Source organism: Anolis sagrei, chromosome 3, assembly GCF_037176765.1.
Source record: "Anolis sagrei isolate rAnoSag1 chromosome 3, rAnoSag1.mat, whole genome shotgun sequence".
NCBI lineage: Eukaryota > Metazoa > Chordata > Lepidosauria > Squamata > Dactyloidae > Anolis > Anolis sagrei.
In genome coordinates this window covers 228,932,940-228,957,092 of record NC_090023.1, presented here as the reverse complement: position 1 = coordinate 228,957,092, position 24,153 = coordinate 228,932,940, and the positions used below count along the sequence as shown (strand labels likewise).

The following is a 24,153-nucleotide window of genomic DNA, read 5'->3' as shown; positions in this document are numbered from 1 at the left end:
TTCGTCCTGTGGTTTTTGAGTTATGTTAATCCCACAAACAAACATTACATTTTTATTTATATAGATAGATTATCTATTGCATTACAATGCAATTTAATATATACACATATACAAATATTAAGACGGTATTAAACATCATCCGTTTTTTAAAACAATTCACGTTAAAACCATAAAAGCACACAAAACCACAGCACCTCCCAAGGCCGTAGCCAGAAAAAAATGGGGAGGGGTTTGAAAATTGGGGGGGGGGGGTTGAAAATTTCAGGGGGGGTTAAATTTTGGTGTGTGTGGGGGGTTGAAACCTGCCTCCTAGCTCACGCTGAAGCAAAAAGCACAGCAGGGGACAGAGCAGCCTTTAATAGCCTGCAGCTCCGCCCCTGTCCACCACCTCCACCAAGTCTGGCCTCCTTAATGAGAGCATTCAACACCCCCCCCCCCCCAAACTTGGTTGCTTTGCTACATCGGCTATCACTGCAAGTAATGACTGTGCTGTCACACGCTGGGCCTGTGCATTAGACTGTAGACAGGACATAAATTCTGTGTGCCCAACGGGATGCGGGGGCTGCCACAGATTAAAAGCCCTTAGATTCCCCCAAACAGAGTCTTTAGATTGCTTAAAGTAAATCCAACAAAGTTCTTTATTGATGAAAACAAACAGGTACTTTCAAGCTTTCTTAACAGTCTATTGGCTCTTGCAATCTTGTTCACTGGGAACAGGCACTATCTTCTTAACTGTAATTAACTAATGGGGAAATCCTTAACTTCTAATCTGGGCAGTCTGTCTTTGCCTCTGTTGGCGTGGAGCCCCTGCACCCGGTACCAACTGCGTCTGGCTTCCGTGAGTGACCCTTACCAAGCAGAGCTTTGTAGACTTCCAGGGGAAAGGAGTTCAGGTTTCGGTGACGGCTGGCTGAAGTCTCTCAGCAAAGGAGCTGTAAGGCTGCAAAATCCTCAGCCAAGCTGTGGGCTGTATCTCCCCGGCCAAGCCGTAGAAGACGAAGCTTTCTACAGGAGCTTTTCGTTTTATGTCCTGTGTGAAAGGCTTCTCTGTGTGGACTGACTCAAAAATGCTCCTATTCCCTCCAAAAACCCAAAGGGGGCGGGACCAGGGAACCTAACGATAATTGACAGGTGGCTTGCCCTATGATTGCAGCCAAAAGAAGCCACCTATCTGCAGAGTCCCTGAAACTTAGGACTGCAACAAACATTCAATGCAAAGCAAACAAAATTGGAGCTTCTGGTATAGCTGTACCAGCACAATGACAGTGGGAATAAATTGTCAATTATGTCCTTACAGAGAGAGGTCAACCCTCCTGTTCAAGGAGCTCCACTGGCTGCCATTTATTTTCCGAGCCCAATTCAAGGTGCAGGTGCTTACCTACAAAGCCCTGAATGGTTTGGGACCATCCTATCTGCATGACCGCATCTCCATCTACGAACCCACACGTTCACTTCGGTCATCTGGTGAGGCCCTGCTCGTGATTCCGCCTGCGTCACAAGCGTGGCTGGTGGGGACACGAGACAGGGCCTTGTCTGTGGTGGCCCCCCCAACTCTGGAACACCCTCCCAAAAGATCTTAGACAGGCCCCTACATTGGCAGTCTTTAGAAAGAACTTGAAGACCTGGCTGTTCCGATGTGCCTTTCCAGAATAGGAATCTCCAATAACAAGTCCTCAAAGCACTTTTAGTAGAACTAAGATTATTGCACACCACACACTGCACTTGCCCTATAATCCTCGTATACCACCTGCCACATCAGCACTTTTAATCCTGTACCCATTACTCTGGCCCGGCCCAGTTTGTATTGTGTCTTGATGTACTGTTTATTGCATGTCGTCAATATTGCTTTACTGTTTCTAATTTTGCTTTTGGTGTTATATTGTTGTGTTGTGTTTTGAGGCCTTGGCCTTTGTAAGCCGCATCGAGTCCTTCGGGAGATGCTAGCGGGGTACAAATAAAGTTAATAATAATATTAATAATAATAGTGCTGACAGTTCTGGAGGGAGTCTTAATTTTTTGTGTCTAATAGACTTAGCATGGGGATTGGGTTAACCAGTTAAAATTCATGAGTAAACCATTTTTTTTTAACCTGAAAAATTGGGGGGGGGGGTGAACCCCTAACACACCAACACCCCCCCTCCCCTCCAGCTACAGGCCTAGCACCTCCCTCCTAGATCTCAAACACCTTCAGATCTGAAACACCACGCCTGGTCTCGAATGACCATGGAATGCAGTTCAGCGTGGGAAACGCTGGCGGCACTTCTCCCTCCCGGCCGCAGGGGGCGGCAGAGAGCGCGCGGAATGCGCTGGCGGGCTCCCTCTTGCTTAGCCGCCTCTCGTCGTCCGCTGTCTCATCCGCTGGTATCCGCCGCCGGGAAGGGAAGGGAAGGGAAGAGCGGAGGCGCGCGGGGCGGGGGAGGGAGGGGCTAGGCAAGCAGGCAGGCAGCAAACACCAGCAGCCCGGCAGGAGAAGAGGAGGAGGAGGAGGAGGAGGGCGGCCGAGGCGTCGCGAGAAGGCCCGCAGACGACGACGACGACGAGGAGACGAGGAGGAGGAGGAAGAGAAGGCAGAAGGGAGAGGGCGCCTTTGGACGTCTCCTCGCCACCAGCGAAGGTACCGTCCTGGCTTCGGGCCTTGTGGGTGGCGTTCGCTCTGAGGGCTCGTCGAGGCCTAGTCTGGCCTCGGAAGGAAAGGGAGCGCCTCTTCCTCCTTTCGAGGACAGTAGCGGCGGCGGCGGCGGAGGAGGCCCCTTGTCTGAGGGAAAGCACAGGGTGTGTCCTCACGGGAACTTGACGCGCGTTCGGTGTCGTCACCCCTCCTCCCTCTCCCCTTCCATTAGGTAACCTTGTCTCGCCGCCGACGCTGCCAGATAACGCCGTTTGGAAAATGAACGCTAGAGACCAGGCCTGGGCCAACTTGGGCCCTCCAGGCGTTTTGGACTTCAACTCCCACAATTCCTAACAGCCGGTAGGCTGTTAGGAATTGTGGGAGTTGAAGTCCAAAACGCCTGGAGGGCCCAAGTTGGCCCAGGCCTGTGGGTCTTCCTTTAACCTTCTCCACATCCTAACTGGAACTGAGGGGATTCATAATCATAATAAATCTTCATTTATTTCCCACTTTTCTCCCACCAAGTGGCTTCCAACATGTTAAAATACAACGCAAAATCGTCAACCATCAAAGACACAAATAAAAAAACATAAGAAGCCATTAGTAAAACGTACTCCACTTTCATCTTATGCCCTTGCTTCTTAGCTACAACTTGCATTATCTCTTTCTCTTCTTCTTGTTTACAGTTGACCATGTTTTTAGGACAGTCGACACTATAGGTTATTGGGCGTCAAATTGTTGTTTTATATACTACTGGTTTATCTTGTAATGTATTGTGTGTTTGTTTTATGTGTTGTTTTAGGCACTTTGTGCCATATGTAAGCCACCCTGAATCCCTTTGGAGAGATGGAGGTGTGGTACAAAAATAAAGTTGTTATTGGGTTGTTGTTGTAGGTTTTTTCGGGCTATATGTCCATGTTCTAGAGGCATTCTCTCCTGACGTTTCGCTACATCTATGTAGACCTCACAATCTCTGAGGATATTTTTTGTTGTTGTGTCAGGAGCAACTTGAGAAACTGCAAGTTGCTTCTGGTGTGAGAAAATTGGCTGTCTGCAAGGACGTTGCCCAGGGGACGCCCGGATGATTTGAAGTTTTTATCATCCTTGTGGAAGGCTTCTCTCATGTACCCGTATGAGGAGCTGGAGCTGATAGAGGGAGCTCATCCACCTCTCCCTGGATTCAAACCTGCAACCTGTCAGTCTTCAGTCCTGCCGGCACAGGAGTTTAATCCACTGCGCCACCGGGGACTCCCATCTCTAAGGATGCTTGCCAAAGATGCAGGCAAAACGTCAGGAGAGAATGCCTCTAGAACATGGCCATACAGCATGAAAAAACCTACAACAACCCAGTGATTCCAGCCATGAAAGCCTTCGATAAAGTTGTTGTTATTATTATTATAAATATAAATTATTATAAGTAGCATTTAAAAATGCCAGGCTGTTTTCCTTCTACAGCAGCAGTTCTCGACCTGTGGGTCTCTAGGTGTATTGGGCTACTACTCCCAGAAATCCCAGCCAGTTTACCAGCTGTTAGGATTCCTGGGAGTTGAAGGCCAAAACATCTTCTACAGTGTAGACGTCCCTTTTGGTGGCGTGGAACACCCAGTGCCTCCTTCTCAGCGTTGTTGTCTTTGTGAGTGCCTCCATTTTTAAATAAACTTTCTTGGCTGAAGGAGCTCACATCTCAAAACATGTCAGGATTGAAGGAGGAAGGGAGGTGGTGAGGTGATTACTCCAAACCGGAAATATTAGTAACCTTTTCTTTCTTTCTTTCTTTCTTTCTTTCTTTCTTTCTTTCCCTCTGTTTTTTTTCAACATGGCCTTTTATACAGCCAACACCAAAGAAAAATGAAAGCCTATTTGCTTTGCTTTTGCAATACTGCATTGTCCAGGAAGAGGCCCAGTTTGAGTTAATTTCACTGCACTCTTCTGAACTGCTAGGATATTTCCATATGTATTATGAATTCTTAGGCTTGTACACTTTTTCAGTCATCCCCCCCCCCCCAAATCATTGCATCATCATAGGAAATCATAAGAGTGAAAGTAATTCCCAAGATCTTTTGGACAGTGTTGGTTTCCTTTCTATTTAATTGGCCTGTTTTATTTCGTAGCATCCCACTGTAAACTTAAGGGGGAAATGACACTTGAGTGCTCTGCAAAAATAGTATGTGATGATCAATACAAGATACTTCTTTAATTCTTGTGAAATTGCTCGAAGAATAATACTGCTGTATTAAGAATATATGTTGTTCATTTTAAGCCTTAGTTAGGTTTTCTAAATCTGAAGCCTACACAGTTAATGAAAATGTATTCCTAAATAAATTCACATGCAAAATGTTATGCAGGATTTGCTTGTTGAAGCATTCATTCCAAGATAACGTATAATGTAAGAGAAAGTTTATATTGTTTATAAACCAGCTGCTGATGTTTTAAACTGATACGTTTCTAGAGTACTAATGCAAAGTGGCTTATACATTTTTGAATCCAACTGTTTTAATACTACACAGGAATGTTCTAGATTGTCATATTATAAAATTCTGATAAAATAATGGACACTCCAAAGCACTAGTAGTAAAATTCTCATGGCTTCTAGTAGATCCCCGTGGCTATGGAAATGGGTTTTTATAACTAAATAAAGCATAATAATGTAAACATGATTTGAAATTCATCAAACTAAATTATTTAAAGTTCAGGAAGAGGAAACTTGAATATAACTATTAAAATAATGTTGTTCCAGTAAATCTGTTCTGCTTGGAACCAAGAGTTGGATTTAGTTCACAAACCTAAGTAGAATTCAGACTTCAGAAGCATAACCTTTTAGTTATTCTATTTGCCACATCACAGTTGTTACTGAAGGTGACAAGATTGTAAGATGACAAGATTGTCGGTGTTCATAAAATGTTACCAGCCTGTTAACAGAATTGTTGAAGTTTTGCTTTATAGAAGAAGAAGTTTGTTTTAGAGTTAACAATGGGTAGTGTGACAAGTCAGTTAAGTATAGTAACATTTCAAATAAAACAGTACTTTGTTGTTTGAGGTGATATTATTACCTTGATAAGCATGATCAGAGGTATAGATGGAAGTGTCTTATTTTTGTCTTGATTCTGGTAGAAATCATAATTAGCAACTGTGTACTGCTTAAAACAAAATCATTGTCTCTAGTTCATTAATATATTGTGTGTTTGCATTTAACATTCAAGAAGCAGAGTTTACTATTCTAGTGCCTCATTGCTATAGATCGATCCATGGGGTGGTTTTTCAGGGTGTGTCTGAATGCCTGCACTTATGGGTTCATCAAAAGGTTCTTTGATGTGTTGTTTTTAGATCCATGATATTTGTAGTGTTTCTGTAAATATTTGTTAAGCAGATACATTTAGATTGGAGAACCTACAACCATTACATTCTTGTGTAATATACTCCTTTGTATTTACCCATCAGCTATTCAAGTGTTATATGAAAATGCTGTTTTCTTAAGACTTACTCACAGACATGAGGCTATGCCTGTTTCTATGAAATGTCAAAAATGCCCCCCTCCTTAAAATGTCTAGATACCTAATATAGAATGTTTGTTTGAGCACGGAAGGATTTCTATTTTTTATATTCTGAAATGGTAGATGTTTGTAATGCTAGAATAACAAATTGTACTACTCGTACTACTGCTTTTCCTTGACATTTGTTTTGTGGTGCTATATATAGTTCGTCGAGTTCTGTGTTTATCAATTATTCAAAAACTAGATCCTTCAGATTGTTAAATGAATGTAATATGTCACTTATTTAATACATGAGAAGGCCTGGTTCTGGATAGTTTAGTCTTACAAACGTTTTCAAGGTCTCTTTGGGAGATGGAGATCTTGTGACTTATCAGATTTGAGTTTCAAGTCAGACTTGAAACTATATCTCATTGATTTTTGTGAGTGTTCACATTGCAGTTACAGGCCTTAGTAATGATTGTTCAGTACTTCTGATTTTAAATAATGCTCGGTATACACAATAGCACTTTCCCATAATTAAAGAGTAGTGGGGATCACCAATATACTTAAGGTTATATAACTAAATTACTTCAAAACAATGATACATCATAGTTTCAAGGACTAAACCCTACTTCTTCAGAGCTGATGAAATAGGCTTTATTGTCAGAAGGCTTTTTTTTTCAGCAGCAGGCTGACACTTACGCCCTAAAGGAATTTTCCCAGAAAATAGTTATCCTGAATGGTGTATGTGCTATTTTTTCTACTTCTTTGCTTATGACCTGACTTATTAGTGTCAAAGCAAGATTAATAATTTCAGAAGAGCCAGATGTAACCTATTGCTGTGCAGTAATTAATTTGCCTTTTAAAGGAATAAACCTAGCATTAAAAAGAACATCGAGATAAGCATAGTGACATTTAAAACCTCATTTAAAAGCAACATTCTTCTTTAAATTCACAAAATTGTTAGGAATAAAGAAATTACTTCAGAGTTTACAATGAATTCACTCCTTATAGCTATTTTTCACAATTAAGGACAGTAGACTTCTTAACATTGAGATCACAGTCAGGTACTGGAAAGCATGTATTAGGTAAAAGAAGAAAGAGGCCTTCACGTGCTTATTGATTGTTGTATTATATTCTTTAAAAAGGTTTCATACTTATCCTGTTATGTTAAAAGCTCAGTGCATTTATTATTGAATAATCACAAAACCTTTTTTAACAATAAAACACAATCATCAATAAGAATGTGAAGGAAGACCTCTTTCTTCTTAAAATCAGGAACGCATCCTACACCTATCAACAAGTGCCTTGAATACACAATTGTTATTCTAGTACAAGGCCACAAAGTATGAGGTTACTGGCAGACATTTCTTGGTGCCCTCATTTCCAGTTGAGATTCTCCTAAGTGTGCCAGGTGAAAACTGAAAAGGGCTTTTACACCTTCAGTTGTTTTGTATAAGAGAGCATTCCAGCAGATGTTGCTTGATTCCTGGTTATATGATAAGCAACATCTGCCATTTCCAGTTGCTAGTCTAGTAACTGTAGTAATTATATCACAGGGTTTTCTTGTTGAGATTTTTTCAGATTCCTTTCTGCTGAAGTCAAGAGAATGTAATTTGCTCAAGGTAACCCGGTGAGTTCCTGTGGCAGTGGATTTAAACAGTGGTCTCCTTGGGTCCTAGTCCAATGCTCAGATAGTTTTTTTAATTGTGTGTGTGTGTATTTTAGCAGGTTTTATGTTTTATGATATTTATTTTAATTTGTCTGTATGGTTTTCTTTTCTGGCAATTGAATGTTTTGCTTATATGTTGGAAACTGCCCCGAGTCCCCTTGAGGAGATAGGGCGGTATACAAATAATGTATTATTATTATTATTATTATTCCTGTACCATTCTGGTTCACTTCTGGCAGGCACAGTAGTATAAGTATATAGGATCATGTTGACGGTTTCCTTAACTAAACTTAAGTCATTGTAAGGCAGTTTACTATCAATAATAAACATTCACTAATTTAGTTCAAATAAACTTGTTTCAGTATCCTATACTGAGCCTTCTTATAAGGAGCTTTTTAACATTTGGCAGTATACTATCTCAATGGTAAAGATTTGGCTGATTCTAAATATATTGTACTCTTGTCACTCTCTGGTTCATAAATGAGAAATACATATATTCATTTAAAATTATAAGTTGCCTATGAATTCCTTAAAGCATATACTCAAAACAAAACTATTTGGAAAAGTTCATCTTTAAAGAGATATTAGACTTAGTGTTCGGTTTTGTATAATCTTAAGGTTTCATCAGAATGAATGTAGGTGTAGGTAAACTAAGTTGAATAATTTTAGACAAAAAAAAAGCAACCTCAAAATTTGGGTCATTGTATCCATGACTCAATGTAAGGTACAGTATTATCTTGGGTGATGAAAGTGATGGCGGCAATGGCTCTTAAGCACTTTGTTACCATGCCAGAAAGAGTAGAGGGAGTTGGTGCTTTCCCCCAGGACAGACTAAATTACTCTTGGGGTAGATTAAGTTCTTGCCTTTCATCACTCAACTAGAATAGAATGGGGTTTTTTTTTAATAGAGGGAAAGATACAGTATAAACTTACCAAAAAGATGGAACCACTCCCTTTCCTGAGTAGAGTGGCAAAAGACAGTGGTGTCACTAGGGTAGGTTTCGTTCCTATGGACATCTTCTTGTACCACAATCACTTTGCTGAATCTTCACTTCTGGGCTGCTCAGAATTGGAATGTTTACTCATGAGTAAGCAAATAAAAGGCATGTTTCTCTTCTTCCCTTTGTCCAGATTGCCTTCCATCTCACACCAATTGCTGCTGCTGTTCTTTGGTTGGCAAGGCCCTGTACGCATGCTCCTGTTTTGACACTGGCGCATTTCCCTTGGTCAGCAGGACACCTATGATGAGCTTCAGAACTGGCAGTGGCAGTGGCTGTGGCCCTTAGCAGCAACTCCTCTGTTAGCCTGGGAGCTGAGGGAGAGGAGCATGATTCATGAAACATTGCTCAAATAGATGAAGTAGATAAGCCCTCTTAGTTAATGAATACATGAAAGATGTAGTGCAGAGGTACTATTTCACTTGTAAATCAGTGTTATTTATTGTTATTAAAGCAGTATAAATAGAAAACGAGATCCGTATTTTAAACTTAGGATTTGTGCTTTATTAGTTATGTTCCTAGTTTAAATCAGCCCCTTAATGTTGTGTAAATGACCAGATTCAGAATTGTGCCAAAAAGGGAGAGCCTCTTAATTTATGCAGAAATGACTGTAGCAGTTTCTCAAACATGTGAGATCTATTTAGGGCAGAGGAGATAATTGTGTTGTGCCCAGTTCTATATACTGTCTTCATTTTTAAAAACAGCTGAATGTCTCTTAAAACTGCATACAGTGATTCCTTGGTATCTGCTGGGGTTTGGTTCTGTCGATGGCAAAATCCATGGATGCCCAAGTCCCATTAAATGCAATGGTGTAGTAAAATGGTGTTAATTATATGAAATCTATATTTGCTTTTTGGAATTTTTGAGAATATTTTCAAGCTGTGGGTTGTTGAATCATGGATATGGATGATCAATTGTAGTTGAGTTTTGGGTTGAAGGCTTTATATGTTCTACTAAGCATAGTTTTTAGGGCAGCTGTAAGGGCTTACCACTTTTCTGCTTAAACCTTTACAGCTACCAAATGTAAGTCTTCCACATATCACATTGGGTGCATTTTCCCATGTCTACCTATCTGCTACCAAGGACCTCCTTCTATCCTGTTGCTGTGGCCACCACCTAAAGGTACCTGTGTGAGTTATTATGAAATTTCTACCTCACTGGTCACCACCCCTCTTTATTCACTATTGCCACCACAGACACAATGGCAGATAAATACAGAAATAATACATTTTTACCCCTGATTCACTGATTCCCTCACTTTTTTCTAACTACCCTTACTGTCTAGGAACATCTACCTGACCATTCACTATCCTTATTCAAATCCTCTCAGACCTTTCTTCAGTCACCACTCATTTTCATCATACCAGTCTCTCACCCCTCTGCCCCCCCCCCACACTCAACTTCATCTGTAATATACAGTATGTATCAAAACAAATTACCTTTACAGATTGAGTATACAGATTGCGTATCCCTTATCCAAAATCCAAAACCTTTCTTATCCCAAGCATTTTAAATACGGGTTACTCAAATTGTCATAAATTAATTTTGTTATGGTTCAGATTCCAGATGCCTCACACATTATAAACAGGATCTTGTAGGCCACCATCTGTAGATCTACAATTGAGAATTAATCTTCTAGCAAGTTAGCACTGTTTTTTGCAGTGTAACATAAAACACACAGAATTGTGCTGGAAAATAGTGGAGTAGTTCTGAGGTATTCCAGTCTTAAGATGCTACTTAACAGCTATAAAAGGCAAGTGTATAGTGCATAATGGAAAGAAAAATACATATTGTCACTGAATTTCCTATTTCTAGAAAGGGTGTTTTCTCTTGTAGCGAGTTTTGAAAACAAATGTGGAAGTTAAGCATGCAATCTGTTTAGAGAAATTGTAATCTTTTAATTATATTACTTTTAGATAACTTTGGTCAATTGGTTACATTTGTTGCAACGAAAACCCATTGGGTGATCTGGACAAGACACACTTTTTATCCTTGGAGGGAAGGAAAAGCAAACCATCTCTGAACAAATCTTGTCAAGAAAACACCACAATAACTTTACCTTAGAGTTCCTATAAGCCAAAAACAACCTGAAGGCACACAGCAACAGCAGATTGACTCAGTAGAACTAATACTTTAAAACAAACTGATCAGTTACTCAGTGTACCTTTTTAGTTGTTTTAAAGTTCAAGCAATATTAACTCAATCCAAATAATCGTAGATTCAGCATTGCTGTTTTTATAGGCCTTAGTAATGACAGTCTTGCGCTATTGGTTTCATTTGAAGTGTTTATTACTCTGGATATTTTGGAGTGCAATCCTTTTATAGATGGGATTTGAAGGTCTTTTTAATTGAAGGATTTTTGTTAAAAGCCTTAAAATAAAGAAAAGTTCAAATTAAGTTGACATACATTTCAGGGAAACCGCTGAGTTCCTTTTATTATACTGAGGTTTTAATGTGTACAGTTTTAATACTGTACTGCATTACACATAGTCCCAAAATGACCACCACATCTGTTTATCTTTGTTCGGAAACAGTCACCTAACAGTAATATCGCCTAAGAATATACATGGAAATACTGTATTCATTCTTGACACCTGTTCTATCTTAAATTGAAATCCTGTACGTAGAAATAAACTTACATTTAAAAAGCACTCTGCATGCAGAGAGAAGCTTACATTTCCGAGTTGTAGTTGAATTTTTGATGGAAATGACAATCAAGTCATCTTGCACCTAAACATCATAACTTAGTCAAATCTGTCTTCTCAATACAATGATTACAAGTTGGCAACTTTCCTAGCCACAGGTGGTTTTTCTCTTGTTTCAACTGTAGAACAGTCACTAGCACATTAGCCAGGCACATGGGGCCTTCTATATCTATCTGTGAATGTCAGAAACTTGTTCTGCCTGTAATACTTGTTTTTCTGCTTGGCCATTCATGTCTTACATCACATGAAGTACATTCAAACACTGCGGCTCTTAAATCATAATATCATACTGGTGAAAGGTAATAGAATAACTCTTAAATCTAAATCAGGCATGAAAAACTTTGAGCTGTCAGAACAGAAATTTCCTCAAGTTTGGTATTCTAAGCCTACAGTCCTATGCACACATTAGGTTAGGTCTCATTAAATTGGGACTTTGTTGTTGTTCATTCGTTCAGTCGTCTCCGACTCTTCGTGACCTCATGGACCAGCCCACGCCAGAGCTCCCTGTCGGCCGTCGCCACCCCCAGCTCCTTCAAGGTCAGTCCAGTCACTTCAAGGATACCATCCATCCATCTTGCCCTTGGTCGGCCCCTCTTCCTTTTTCCTTCTACTTTCCCCAGCATAATTGTCTTCTCTAGGCTTTGCTGTCTCCTGAGTAAATGTTCAGAGGATTTCACCATAGATCTTTGGAGCTAAAAGCTTCTAAAGTACCTATAATCAGTGTATTTTAAACATATCCAACTAGGAATTATAAAGTTGGAATAATCTCTATAGGCCATTTAATCCAACAACTAACTGTACAGGAATCTGTTAATAAAGAACTTCTGTGGGACTGAGGGAAACCTTTTTTTTTTTTTTTAAAGATCCCCAGGCTAGTAACTTGGGAAGTTCCCTCCTGTGACCTGGTTATGATCTGATCATGAGTGGTTATACCATTTGATTTCTCATATGGACTCCATCTTGTTCAGATAAACACAAAGATGTCAGCCACCTGTGAATTTATGTCGGGAAGCTGATTACTAAAAACTAAGGTTTCTGAATATAGTGTACTTTTGCACAGCTTTATAGAAAATGCAGGGGTGATTGGCCATCTGTTCCTTTGTTTCCCTGTGTCCATTCTCTTTTTTCTACTTCTGTTTAGTCCATGTAACCAGCTTCCTCCTTTAAGGTTATTCATGGGTCTTTTAAGCACAGATTGGCAGTAGGGCTACAGTGAGAATTGATTTACCAATCTAGCTATGTTAGGGCAATTTACTGGCTCATTTATGGTGTCAGCAGTATGAAGTAAAGATGCAGTTGTTGCCTACAGGAGATTATTCACCTTAGGCAACCAAAAATACTGAATTACAATTGTAATTGCAAATACCAAATTATGCAGGGCTTTATACTGTAACTCCACTGATATTCTTTTGTGCAGCAGAGCAAGATGTACTGTTTTTGCTTTGAAACTTGTACTATTTGCAACTTGGACATCTGGCTCCAGGATGTCTAGGAAAGCTGAAAAATTGTGCCTCATATCCCCAGCTAGAGAGATGTACTGTGTAGTTCAACTACAGGGGGTGCTTTTGAAGCAATCTGTCTAATTTTGGCATATGCACTTTAAAAATAACAAATACTGAAACAATGTGGAATTTGTGGTATCCTCTCTAACACCAAAGACTCCCAAGTGGCCCTTTCACTTCCTAAACTCAGACTGCCAGTTACATTTGTACTTACCTGTGCAGTGGTGAGTTTTTGACCTCAGCAGCTATAAGCAAACTTGTCTTCCCTTCCCTCCTTCCCCTCCACCTCTTTTCTAAAAATACGTGTTAGTTGTTTGTGACATCTTGGCAGCCTGAAAAAAGAATCAGCTTCATTCTTAATCTACATTAAATTCAACTTCAGTTGGAGTTTACTTCTGATGATAATTCTGACCATTAAGAGACTTCATTTACACAGTCTTAGTGATGTCAATTACGGGCGGTTATTTCTAGTTGAAGGATGGAGAAATATCAGAAGTGTCCGATTGAGCTATGATTTGTCCCATATTTATTCCCCCCACCCCAATCTAGAAGGAATGGAGTTTCTAATGCACCTACAAAATTCCTCAGTACAATTAGAAACTTTCTTCTATAACTTATAAAAGGAAATTCAGAAAGTGTCTCAAAGTCCACCTTTTGATCTTTGGTTCTAATACTTGAGATCTACGGAGATCTCAAGTAATTACATTATGGCCGAGAGAGATAGCCGTGGTATTTCACATGAGAGTTAAAGTTCCTTCAGTTTCTTTATCATAATGTTAAAATTTCCTAGGTCAAAATGTTCATAAATGTTTCCAAGTGAAAAAAATTAACAAATAGTGATAAATATTGACTTAGTCTTAATAAATATTTTGTTAAAACTTTGTCTTCTTGTATGTTTTGCAGTTTTTGTTGTTAGTTCTATTGTAAATTGCTAACATTTTGTTCAGGAGGCATGAATATATAGTATCTCTTTTACTTTAGGATCACCTGTTTTTCTGGGGTCACTGCCTTGCTTCATAAAGAAATTATTATTGAAAGTTTGAGAATTAAATGTTAGGGTGAGAGATCAAGGAACTGCTGTCAATTAAATACAAATTGCATTTGTTAAAATAGTTTTTGGGTTCCTCTGTGTAATAGAAAGAAGAAGAGAAGAAACATATAGCATTATTTTAGGACTGTGAATGTAATATCAAAAATGCTGGTGTTCATGTTGAAATGTTTGCATGAAGTTGTTTAATGGCTAGTGGTTACTAAAATTGTTAAGTGTCTAGAATGGTGGACATAAAACATGTATATTTGGAAAAATATATGAGATGGCTCACATAACAGCTTAAGAACTCAGTGTCAGTAGATTACCACAGAACAAACCCTTTATCCCAAACTAGATATTCTACAAAAGAAACATTCTAAGTGAGGCCCATTCAGCTGTTCCTACTAAAGGAGGCTTAATGAAGACACATGCCATTTACCATTTTAATTGGACTTCAGAATCAGATAGAAAGACCACATCATTGCAAGCAAGCTCATAAAGGCCATCAACTCACATATATTACCTGCTCCCGTATAGTATTGCTAGCCTGTTGCCAATGTCTGCTTGCTTTTGCTTTATTCATTTATATTTCAAACATGGTTGTAAGGAGAAAAGCAACTAATTTACTAAAATCTCCAGAATTGTCTAAGGATTATTTTTACTTGCCTCAAGCAACTTAAACAAATAACGAGTCACAAGCTTGATTGAGTTAGAAAGCCTACACCATACACTAGTTGAAGTTTCTGAATGGACCTAGAGGACACCCCAATTTAAAGCATATTGAATTTCTGAGTGCATGAGCGCATAGAGCCAAGGGTTTTCAATGCTCATGATTTTTTAAAAAAAATTCTAAAGCAGCTACTGTGGATTACAAAAAAGTAACATATTTATTTTATACATAATTCTTTACATAGTGGTTCATTTTCTGTGAACTCACAGACCTGTATTTTGGAGTAATTCATTTAGTGTATAACTATTACCATTATTCAATGCTTGATTTATCAACTATGTAAAAATTCACATCATACACTGTGACAAGAAGTACAGGCTTCCAAAGTGAAAACTGCTCGGAGAGAAAGTTGCATTCCATGTGATAAAAGCAAGGTTAGGGAAGAGGAAACATGAATAAAATAGGCCTGCATAGTAGTCATAGTTCTATGTTTTGTTTATAGATAGGTATTCATTCATATTGCCCTCCAGCTTTACCAATTTGGGCTACATATTCCAGATTCTTCCGTATTACCATTGATCTCTGTTCTTCAACTTAATTTCTTTTAGCCTTGTTAGACATATTGCATAACTAAAAGAATTTGCAGAGTATTGATAAACATCTTTATGGTGTTAATATTTGTACCTTATCAAAATAAATGTTAGTTAATATTTTGCACTAATGTGTCCACTGCTTATATTCAAAGCTCTATGGAATCGTGGGAGTTGTAGCTTTGCAAAGTTTTTAGACTTTGCTGCCAAAGAGTGTTAGTGCCTCACTAAACTACAAATCTCATAATCACATTGTATTGAGCCTTAGCAGTTGAAGTGGTGTCATACTGTAATCTACAATATTGATGCATCCCTTTACCATAACCATGTCTTAAACATAATTTGAACTGCTTCCATTAAAAAGGATATATCTTTCTTTAGGAAAAGTCTTCAGCCATGACATTGGAATGAGAATAGACATGTCTGGATATGAGGTAGTTGTGGGTGGCAAAAAAAAGCATTGGTGGGCTGCAATTTGCCCACCCCAATATTAAAGCAACATAATACAGATCCAAACACTGAACAGTTTTTAAAATATTGTACACCTTCATCTTTATAGGTGTGAAATATGTGGTCTGCTAATTTACTCAGACATGTTAGTGTTAAGATTGAGGAATTCTGATTTACTAGTTTTCAAAATCTGGGTTGAGGTGGACACAGTGGAATTCCTCAATGTCTTCCTTAGGCAGCTCATAGAATCATGGTGTTTGAAGAAACCATAAGGGCCACCCAGTCCAATTGCCTGCTCTGCTGAACATACATCCAAAATAGATGGAACACGTAGGTGGTCCAATAGAAAACCAATCTTTTGGGGCCCCAAACCAAAAACAAATGGCTACCCTCCTGATTTTGGGAGGCTTCCAAAAAAACAGATCAGGACCCCCACCAAAAGCTGGGACACAAAACGGGTCAAGGTTTACCATGAATGCACAATTGTAGCAGCAGCCTGAAGCAGCAGCTAAAAATGATGGAGCTTAGCTGTATTGTTATGACACTGGGCAGCTTCCTTTCTTTGGTTTGTTGGGATGTGTAATAAAACTACCTTTTTAGTCGGCTAGGCCGAAGCCTGCATAGCAGTGTTTGGCCTCCTGGTTGTTGAACAGAGAAGGAGGAGGAGTCAGGCTGACTGCAACAATGAGGGGTGGAGTCAGCTGGATGGAGGGAAAGGGAGCTGTCTTATCTGACAGGAGGAGAAGAGTCTGGGAGTGAGACAGAGAGAGTTGGATTTTTAGAGCAGGGAACTGACAGAAGTGAGAGAACTTTTAGAGAATCTCTGAGGTTTTGGAATAAGGGGAAGGCAGGAAGCCAGAGCTTTACTGAGTTAGGAGAACTAGTAAAGGAGGGTTGTGCCTTAGTGAGCCTTGTAAAGGTTTCACAGATACCTTATTGCCATTTGTCTTGGGTCTGTATCCCAGTGAATACTGTGTCTAATAGTAGAACAGTGGTTTAAAGAGATTCTCAGATATAAAAGTTATTCTGTCAGGAGAACTGTTTGTGTTCAAGCAACCAAGTTACTGCAACTGCATCAAGATTTTGTACCACTCAATTCCAACGAGTTGTTGTTATTCTCAAGTTATAAATAAACTCTTTATTAGTTTACTCTTAACTGTTGTTCGCCTCAATCCATTCGTTTCCCTCCAAAAATCATTTTCGCAACACACCTTTACTCTCCAGTCAGCCATAAAAGTCTCAGTGCTCAAACGTCTTTTTACTTTAAATATAATCACACCCTTTTTGGTTCCTCAGGCCGGTATTTCTGAGGTGGTGGCAGTTATTATTTTTTTCAAGTGCTTCGGTCACTTAGGGTCAGCCTTTTGTTCCACGCTATACCTAAGGGCGGAGGTGTGATCGTGGTATCCCACCGCTGCCACCAATATAATAAAGTTGAAGGATATATCGAGGCAGGGTGGACACCACGATCACAACCCTCCTTTACTAGTTCTCCTAACTCAGTAAAGCTCTGGCTTCCTGCCTTCCCCTTATTCCAAAACCTCAGAGATTCTCTAAAAGTTCTCTCACTTCTGTCAGTTCCCTGCTCTAAAAATCCAACTCTCTCTTTCTCACTCCCAGACTCTTCTCCTCCTGTCAGATAAGACAGCTCCCTTTCCCTCCATCCAGCTGACTCCACCCCTCATTGTTGCAGTCAGCCTGACTCCTCCTCCTTCTCTGTTCAACAACCAGGAGGCCAAACACTGCTATGCAGGCTTCGGCCTAGCCGACTAAAAAGGTAGTTTTATTACAGGATGGTACCCATGAAAGAAGGGAAATTGCTTAGCAGTAGAATAAGCCTATACCACTCAAACCTTTTTCCTTTCACATGTTTTAAAGGAAGATTATCAGAATTCTCTATTGTTAAACTTTACATCCTGAGTTGAATCTTCTAGTGTCCTTTATCTCTCTTGGTAGTGCAAGGATTTATCAGCTTGTTAATTGGTCTGTTGCATATTTCAATTTAAAAGCTTGTTAGTCAAGTTATTATAATGTTTTGTGTTAGGTTATATGGTGTACTCTAAAGATGTGCAGTGTGCTGATAAGTAAATTAGATATTTGAATAAATGACTTGTTAATTTTTTTTAGTTGTGTTTGAAATTGCATTGTTATTCTTTCTGAATTCTAGTATGGAAGCTTGGAAAATATGTGGGAAGAGCCAGTCTCAATAGAATGAAAATATGTTGAGTCATAACATGGGAAAAATTGCATAGCCAGTTGTTGCAGATGGTCTTAGGCTCATATTAAAATGTCAATTGTGCTTTCGCCATTATATCCATCACATTGCTCATATGTCATCTATTCATTATTAACTTGATTCAAACATCTGCTTCTGCTCCACAATTTAAAATTCATTGTTTAAGTAGACTAAATATTGATCTAACTTCAAATACAAGGAAAAAGTGGATAGAATATGCGAGTCGTAAATGTTAACTTACATATCACAAGTAAATTATTAGCACTTGAGTATATGTTGCAGAAATAGCTAGTTTACACTGTCTACAATAAATCTAAATTGCATAGCATTGATTAAGGCTTAGGTTATAATTTGATGCAGTAAACTAGTAAGGGAGTTTCAAGAAAAGTGATATTGGTATCACCATCTTATGTATACTGTATGCCTTAAAATCCTTTCTGACTTATGGCAACCCTAAGGAGTATCATTTTGAGCAGTTCTTATGGAGTTTTGTGGCAGGATTTGTTCAGAAGAAGTTTGCTTTTGCCTTCCTCTGAGGCTGAGAGAGTGCGAATTACACAATGCCACCCAGGCTAAGCAGGGATTTGAAACATAGACTCCAGAATCATAGCCCAGCACTCAAACCACTATACCACTCTGGGTGTCATCATGGCATTTACTTTGTGTTAATTGATTAGTTGTCCAGTGCAGCCATGAATTGTTTCTACAAGCTCTCAGAGGACCGTAGTTCATATCCATTGATGGTATATCAGTTATGTGTTGAAGATGTACTGTAAAAACACAGATAGTTTAAGGAGTTTCTTGGAGAGTTAACAGTTGCAATGCTAATAACTGTGTTAACTAGCCATTATTGAGCCAGATTCCACTGCATTGTTTTCACAAATGCCCATGGAAGCCAAATCCTGCATATGTGTCCTGTAGTTGCAAAAGTAATGGTAGAATTCACATGTCAAGACAGGGATGACATAAGTAGGGAGATACTTGTCACAAGTATCTACATCAGTGGTTCTCAACCTTCCTAATGCCTAATGCTCATGTTGTGGTGACCCCCAACCATAAACATTATTTTCATTGCTACTTCATAACTGTAATTTTGCTACTGATATGAATTGTAATGTAAATATCTGATATGTGGGATATATTTTCATTCACTGGATCAAATTTGGCACAAATACCCAATATGCCCACATTTGAATACTGTTGGGGTTGAGGGGGATTGATTTTGTCATTTGGGAGTTGTAGTTGCTGGGATTTATAGTTCACCTACAATCAAAGAGCATTTTAAACTCCGCCAATTATGGAATTGAACCAAACTTGGCACACAGGACTCCCATGACCAACAGAAAATACTGAAAGGGTCTGGTTTTGGAGTTATAATTCATCTACATCCAGACTGCATCGTAGAATCAAACAATGATATATCTGGATCAAACTTGACACGAATACTCAATATGTCCAAATTTGAATACTAGTGGAGTTTAGGGAAAATAGACCTTAATATTTGGGACTTACAGTTGCCAGGATTTATAGTTTATCTACAATCAAAGAGCATTCTGAACCCCACAAATAATGAAATTGGGCCAGACTTGACCACATAGAACCCTCATGATCAACAGAAAATACTGTGTTTTCTGATGGTCTTTGGTGACCTCTCTGACACCCTCCGCAGCCCCCCCCCCCCCCAGGTCCTGACCCCCAGGTTGAGAGATGCTGATCTACATCGTGGTGTGTTGTTTGCAAAAAAAAAAAAAAAAGGCTACTTCTGCAGTTTCTATGGCCTTGTGTGGTTTGAAGGTTGGGAAACACTAGGTATAGCAAGCGAAAAGACCTAGCTCTAGTTCTTTCTGCAGGAACAGTGGCTTCCTTCCCGCCTTGGTTGAACAGCATTAGTGTTCTAAGACACTCAGTAGCAGTATGAACACAAAGGACATGGGAGTATTTTTCTGCTATCTTTTTTCATTGTTTGTGAATTATAGAGGTATTCTGGCCTGTTTATTTCAGACTTCAACAGGAAGGTTACTTGTTTTGAATCTGCATACAAAACAATAGAAAGTGAATCTGTATCCTTGCCAACAGTTGCCACATGATGACCATGACCAGCAATCTCAAAGGCACTGAATACTATCATTGTGTCAGCATTGCCATCTGCCAGCTTAACATTTAAAGCTTGGATGAGTAGCTGTTATTACTGCTTGTTCTATGATGTAACATACATTGCTCCCCATCAGTGCCACCAGATTTTACCTCTGATCACTGCTCCACTAATCAGTCATAATATGGTGGACAACAGCATTGCTATCAGACCATATTTCTTCATCTAGGTATTTATTACTAATGTATATGGAAATCTACACATTTTGTTTGGCCAAAACGAGAGCAGTATGTCTTTGATTATGATGTCATATTTAGCTTTGAAGATGGTTACATTGCCTCCATAGTCCACCAGAATTGTGGAGAAACCAATCCTAAGCTGGCTGGTGAGGGGCTTCACCTTGTCCTGCCAAGCAACAGGCCAACATTCAGACCAGTCTTTTTCAGATCAATTGTGAAGTCAATATGAAGACTGGGAGAGACTTCTTTGTGCTCTTTGTGCCTTAAAAAATAGCTGGGTAAATGAGCCAATGTAAAAATGTACCTATTACTAACCAGCATGTTTGGTTCCCAGAAGTGCTACTGGTCAAACATCTTTATAAGTAAGTCTCCTGTGACATACCTTGACAGTGTTGCTACTTATCACTTCATATGTGATCTTGGTAAGTATTTTGCTGCTGGAAATACAGAAGCCTATGATGTTTCTTACGCATGATGAGGTGATGATGCCACACCTTCCTTGCAGTTTATGTTTCATTATTGCCATCTCTAAACTATTGGTTCATTCTGACAACTAAGTGAATTAGAATATTAGCAACCATTATTCCTTTATACAAAGTCTATTTTAGTTTCTTTTTCGAAGTTGAAATATCTTGTAACATTGTATATATCCTTCTTTCATATACATAAGAATTTTTGTTGCTTCCATATTACATAGTTCATTGTGTAAAATAGAATGTAATAGATTCACATTTTCAACAGGAAATCCCCAGTGGAATTTTCTTTTCTTCCAGGATTTTTTTTGAAGGACTCCCAGTCTTTCTTGAATATTGAAGGGTCTTTTATCTAAAGATATCCTGTCAGAATTTCAATTTCTGCTATTTCTGATATGTTTACTATCATTTTTTTTTTCATTTTTGATTTTTTTTCTAGTTTCCTTTTTACGAAGTCTTAAAGTTAGGTAAAGGGATTTGAACTGAAATCTTGCATGTGACTGGTTGTGATTGGAGTAGATTCATCGACTTGATGTTATCTTCTCAGTTTCTTGGAGGCCATTAGACATTGACAAAACAATCTTCATTTTTTTCCATATTTCCTATAGCTGATGTATGTGTGATTTATTTATTTATTAAGAGCATTTGTATCCCATCCTTCTCACCTCCGAAGAGGGACTCAGGACGGCTACCAGCAGGCACCATTCGGTGTCAAACAATACACAACATAAAATACACTTAACCTACATTAAAAGCAATTATAAATACATTTAAACAATTCGCCATTTCATTTCATGGCCCATCACAGCCATTTCCCTGTTGCATCTGTATGACTTTCTGCAGAAAACATGAAAAATAAGGCATCAAGTGGGCCCTTGATGTCTATGAGGTTTGGTTAAATTACTTCCATGTATACTGAAATCTGTGGGTGCCCAGCTCCAATGATTTATAATGATGTAGGAAAATAGGATTCCTATATAAAATTGCAAAATCAAGGTTTCCCTTTTGGAATACTTAAAAAATATTTTGAGGCTGTGGATGGTTGAATCCACACATATAGAGAGCCAGCTATATTTTGGAAAGAGGGCCTCTGCCGCCTCAGCAGCAATACTAACAATAACAACAACAACAAACAAATAAGCTGGCTTTTTCACCTCAGCAGTTTTTGAAGTGGGTAACATTGGCTATCAATCTTGCCTATGAACTAGTCCAAAAATACCTTCTGGCTTAAAATCAAGTCCATTTCAAATGAGCCGATGCCATGTCATCTGCTTTCCTGGGGGGCCTTTTGAGGACATTGGTTGGGCAGCTGCGTCATTGCAGTCATTGCTTTCCATCACACATTATAGCGTGGACTCCCATTTTTTTTTATAGCTCATATTGTTTTGAGGAGATCAGTTCTTTATTATGCTATACAGGCAGTCCCCGAGTTTCAAACATCTGACTTATAAATGTCTCATAGTTAAGAATGGAGGTGACACAACAGGAAATGGGAGAAATCTACTCCTCAGAAAGGAAATTCTCTCCTGGAATTGTTATCATGGGGAAATCATAGGTATCTCCACTTGTTATCATAGGTATCTCCACTTTATTACCAGTCCTTGTTTCCACAATAAGCCACATTTTTCAAAATCTAATTATTACAGAAACAAAAAATTGGGGGAATTCCAGACAGCAATATAATCACCACAAGGATGTTAACCCTTCACTATATTACTCAAAGTGTGTGTGTGTGTGGGGGGGGGGGGGGGGAGGCTAGAGTTATACTTAAGAAATATGCCTATTCCAACTTACAAACAAAGTCAACTTAAGAACAAACCTACAGAAGCTTGTAGGAACATACAGCATAAAGATTTGTACTTCTATGCCAAGTTTCAACTTTATAACAGATGTACCTTAGCTTTCTGTTGACCTTGAAGAGAATGCAATAATGAGTTTCGGAATGAAAATAAATAAAGTTGGATTCATATTGCTTTTAAAATTTAACCCAGTAATTTGGCCTAAAATTCAAGTGTAAAGCTGCTAAAGATTAGAAACATTAAAGCAAATAATGCTAAATCAGGTTTTGTTATGTTTCAGTGCATTCACGTTTAAATTATAACTGTCTGCTCAAAGCCTATGTAAACAGATATCCCATTGACACAGTAAGCAAGAAAGTTGTGATCAAAATTGTGTTTGGGGAATGATTTCTCTTTAACAAAATAACATGAGACCCCTCTCCCCTGGTTGCTTTTAAAATATCTTTCAATTGAGAAAGAAAGACATTACTTGTCTTAGAATTTTTACCATGTATTGCAGTAAATGTGATTGTGCAAAGCAGATGCTTAGCTCTGATCGGTTCAGGCTTAATTACTGATCAGATCATTCCTGAAAAAAAGTACTGAATGCCACCAAGAGTGGGGGTTGGTGACATTCTTGGGCAGATTTTTGCAATATAAAATTGTTTTAAGGCATGGAGAGCACTGGTACTGTAGTAAGGCTTACTCAGTAGTATTTTCGAATTCAAGTGCCTTGGGTTCTCAGTTGTGCTTCACAGATTTTGGATGGCCCTAATACTCAATCTTTAGTTATCCTGGCCTATTCCATAGCAGGGAGAAGTAAGGTGTTTTTTGGATCACACTGAAATGAGTAAAAGATTCACGCAGTGTTTGTAAAGTCCAGCATAAACTCCAAATTGTTCCTTTACCCAGTGAAACACTTGCCATAGTGAACCATGGTGCTTTGATCCATGCTTATCTGAGAACTTTTTAATTTAAGTAATCAGCCATAAATTCAGGGGATGTCTGGAATGGTATTCTCTTTCAGGATTTTGAATTCAATGAGGATGTCTGAAATGTACGTTTCAGTTCAATCCTGAAGTATTACAGAAAGCTGATTTTGACCTTATGTAAGCTCCTATATGTCATCTTTGTACAATACCAAGTAGTGGTGGAGCAAAGACAGAAACTGCAGTTGATAAGGTCTAAATTTCTAGATACATTCCTCTTTGGAATAATGAACACAATACTTCTGTGATATTTACATCATCGTCATTTTTGGACTGTTGTAAATAACATGCAGAATGTTTCAAGACTAGTACAGAATGACACTCCTATCTTTTGGTGCTATTTTGTGCTAAAACAAAAACATGCCATCAAAAATTAAACTAAAATTAATCCCTGAGAAAATGAAAAAGGCTCACAGGGAGTTCAGGGTAGGAGTTCCTCCTTCCTTCCTGGCTACTTGGCTAAAGGAGTTGAAAGTGTACGGACAGCTGGGGAAGCATCAGCGATGTCTGCTTTTAGGGTTCGTACAGCAGACTCTCTCACCCCCCCCTCACTGTTTCCTCTTTTCCCCTGTCAGGGTTCCTTGAAGAAGAGCTCAGTGGACACTGGACTTATAACTAGCCCCCTTTCCCCTCATATTTTTCATTCACTAC

General features: G+C 38.9%; 1 protein-coding gene across 1 annotated transcript in view; it reads left to right on the top strand.

Annotated features, from left to right (window-relative positions):
* Window positions 1-2,405: 2,405 nt before the first annotated feature.
* Window positions 2,406-24,153, top strand: part of CAB39 (calcium binding protein 39) — a 54,001-nt gene continuing 32,253 nt past the window's right edge. The window contains exon 1 of the mRNA XM_060767929.2: window positions 2,406-2,614. The gene's annotated coding sequence lies outside the window, so the exon portion shown is untranslated. The remainder of the gene's footprint in view (window positions 2,615-24,153) is intronic.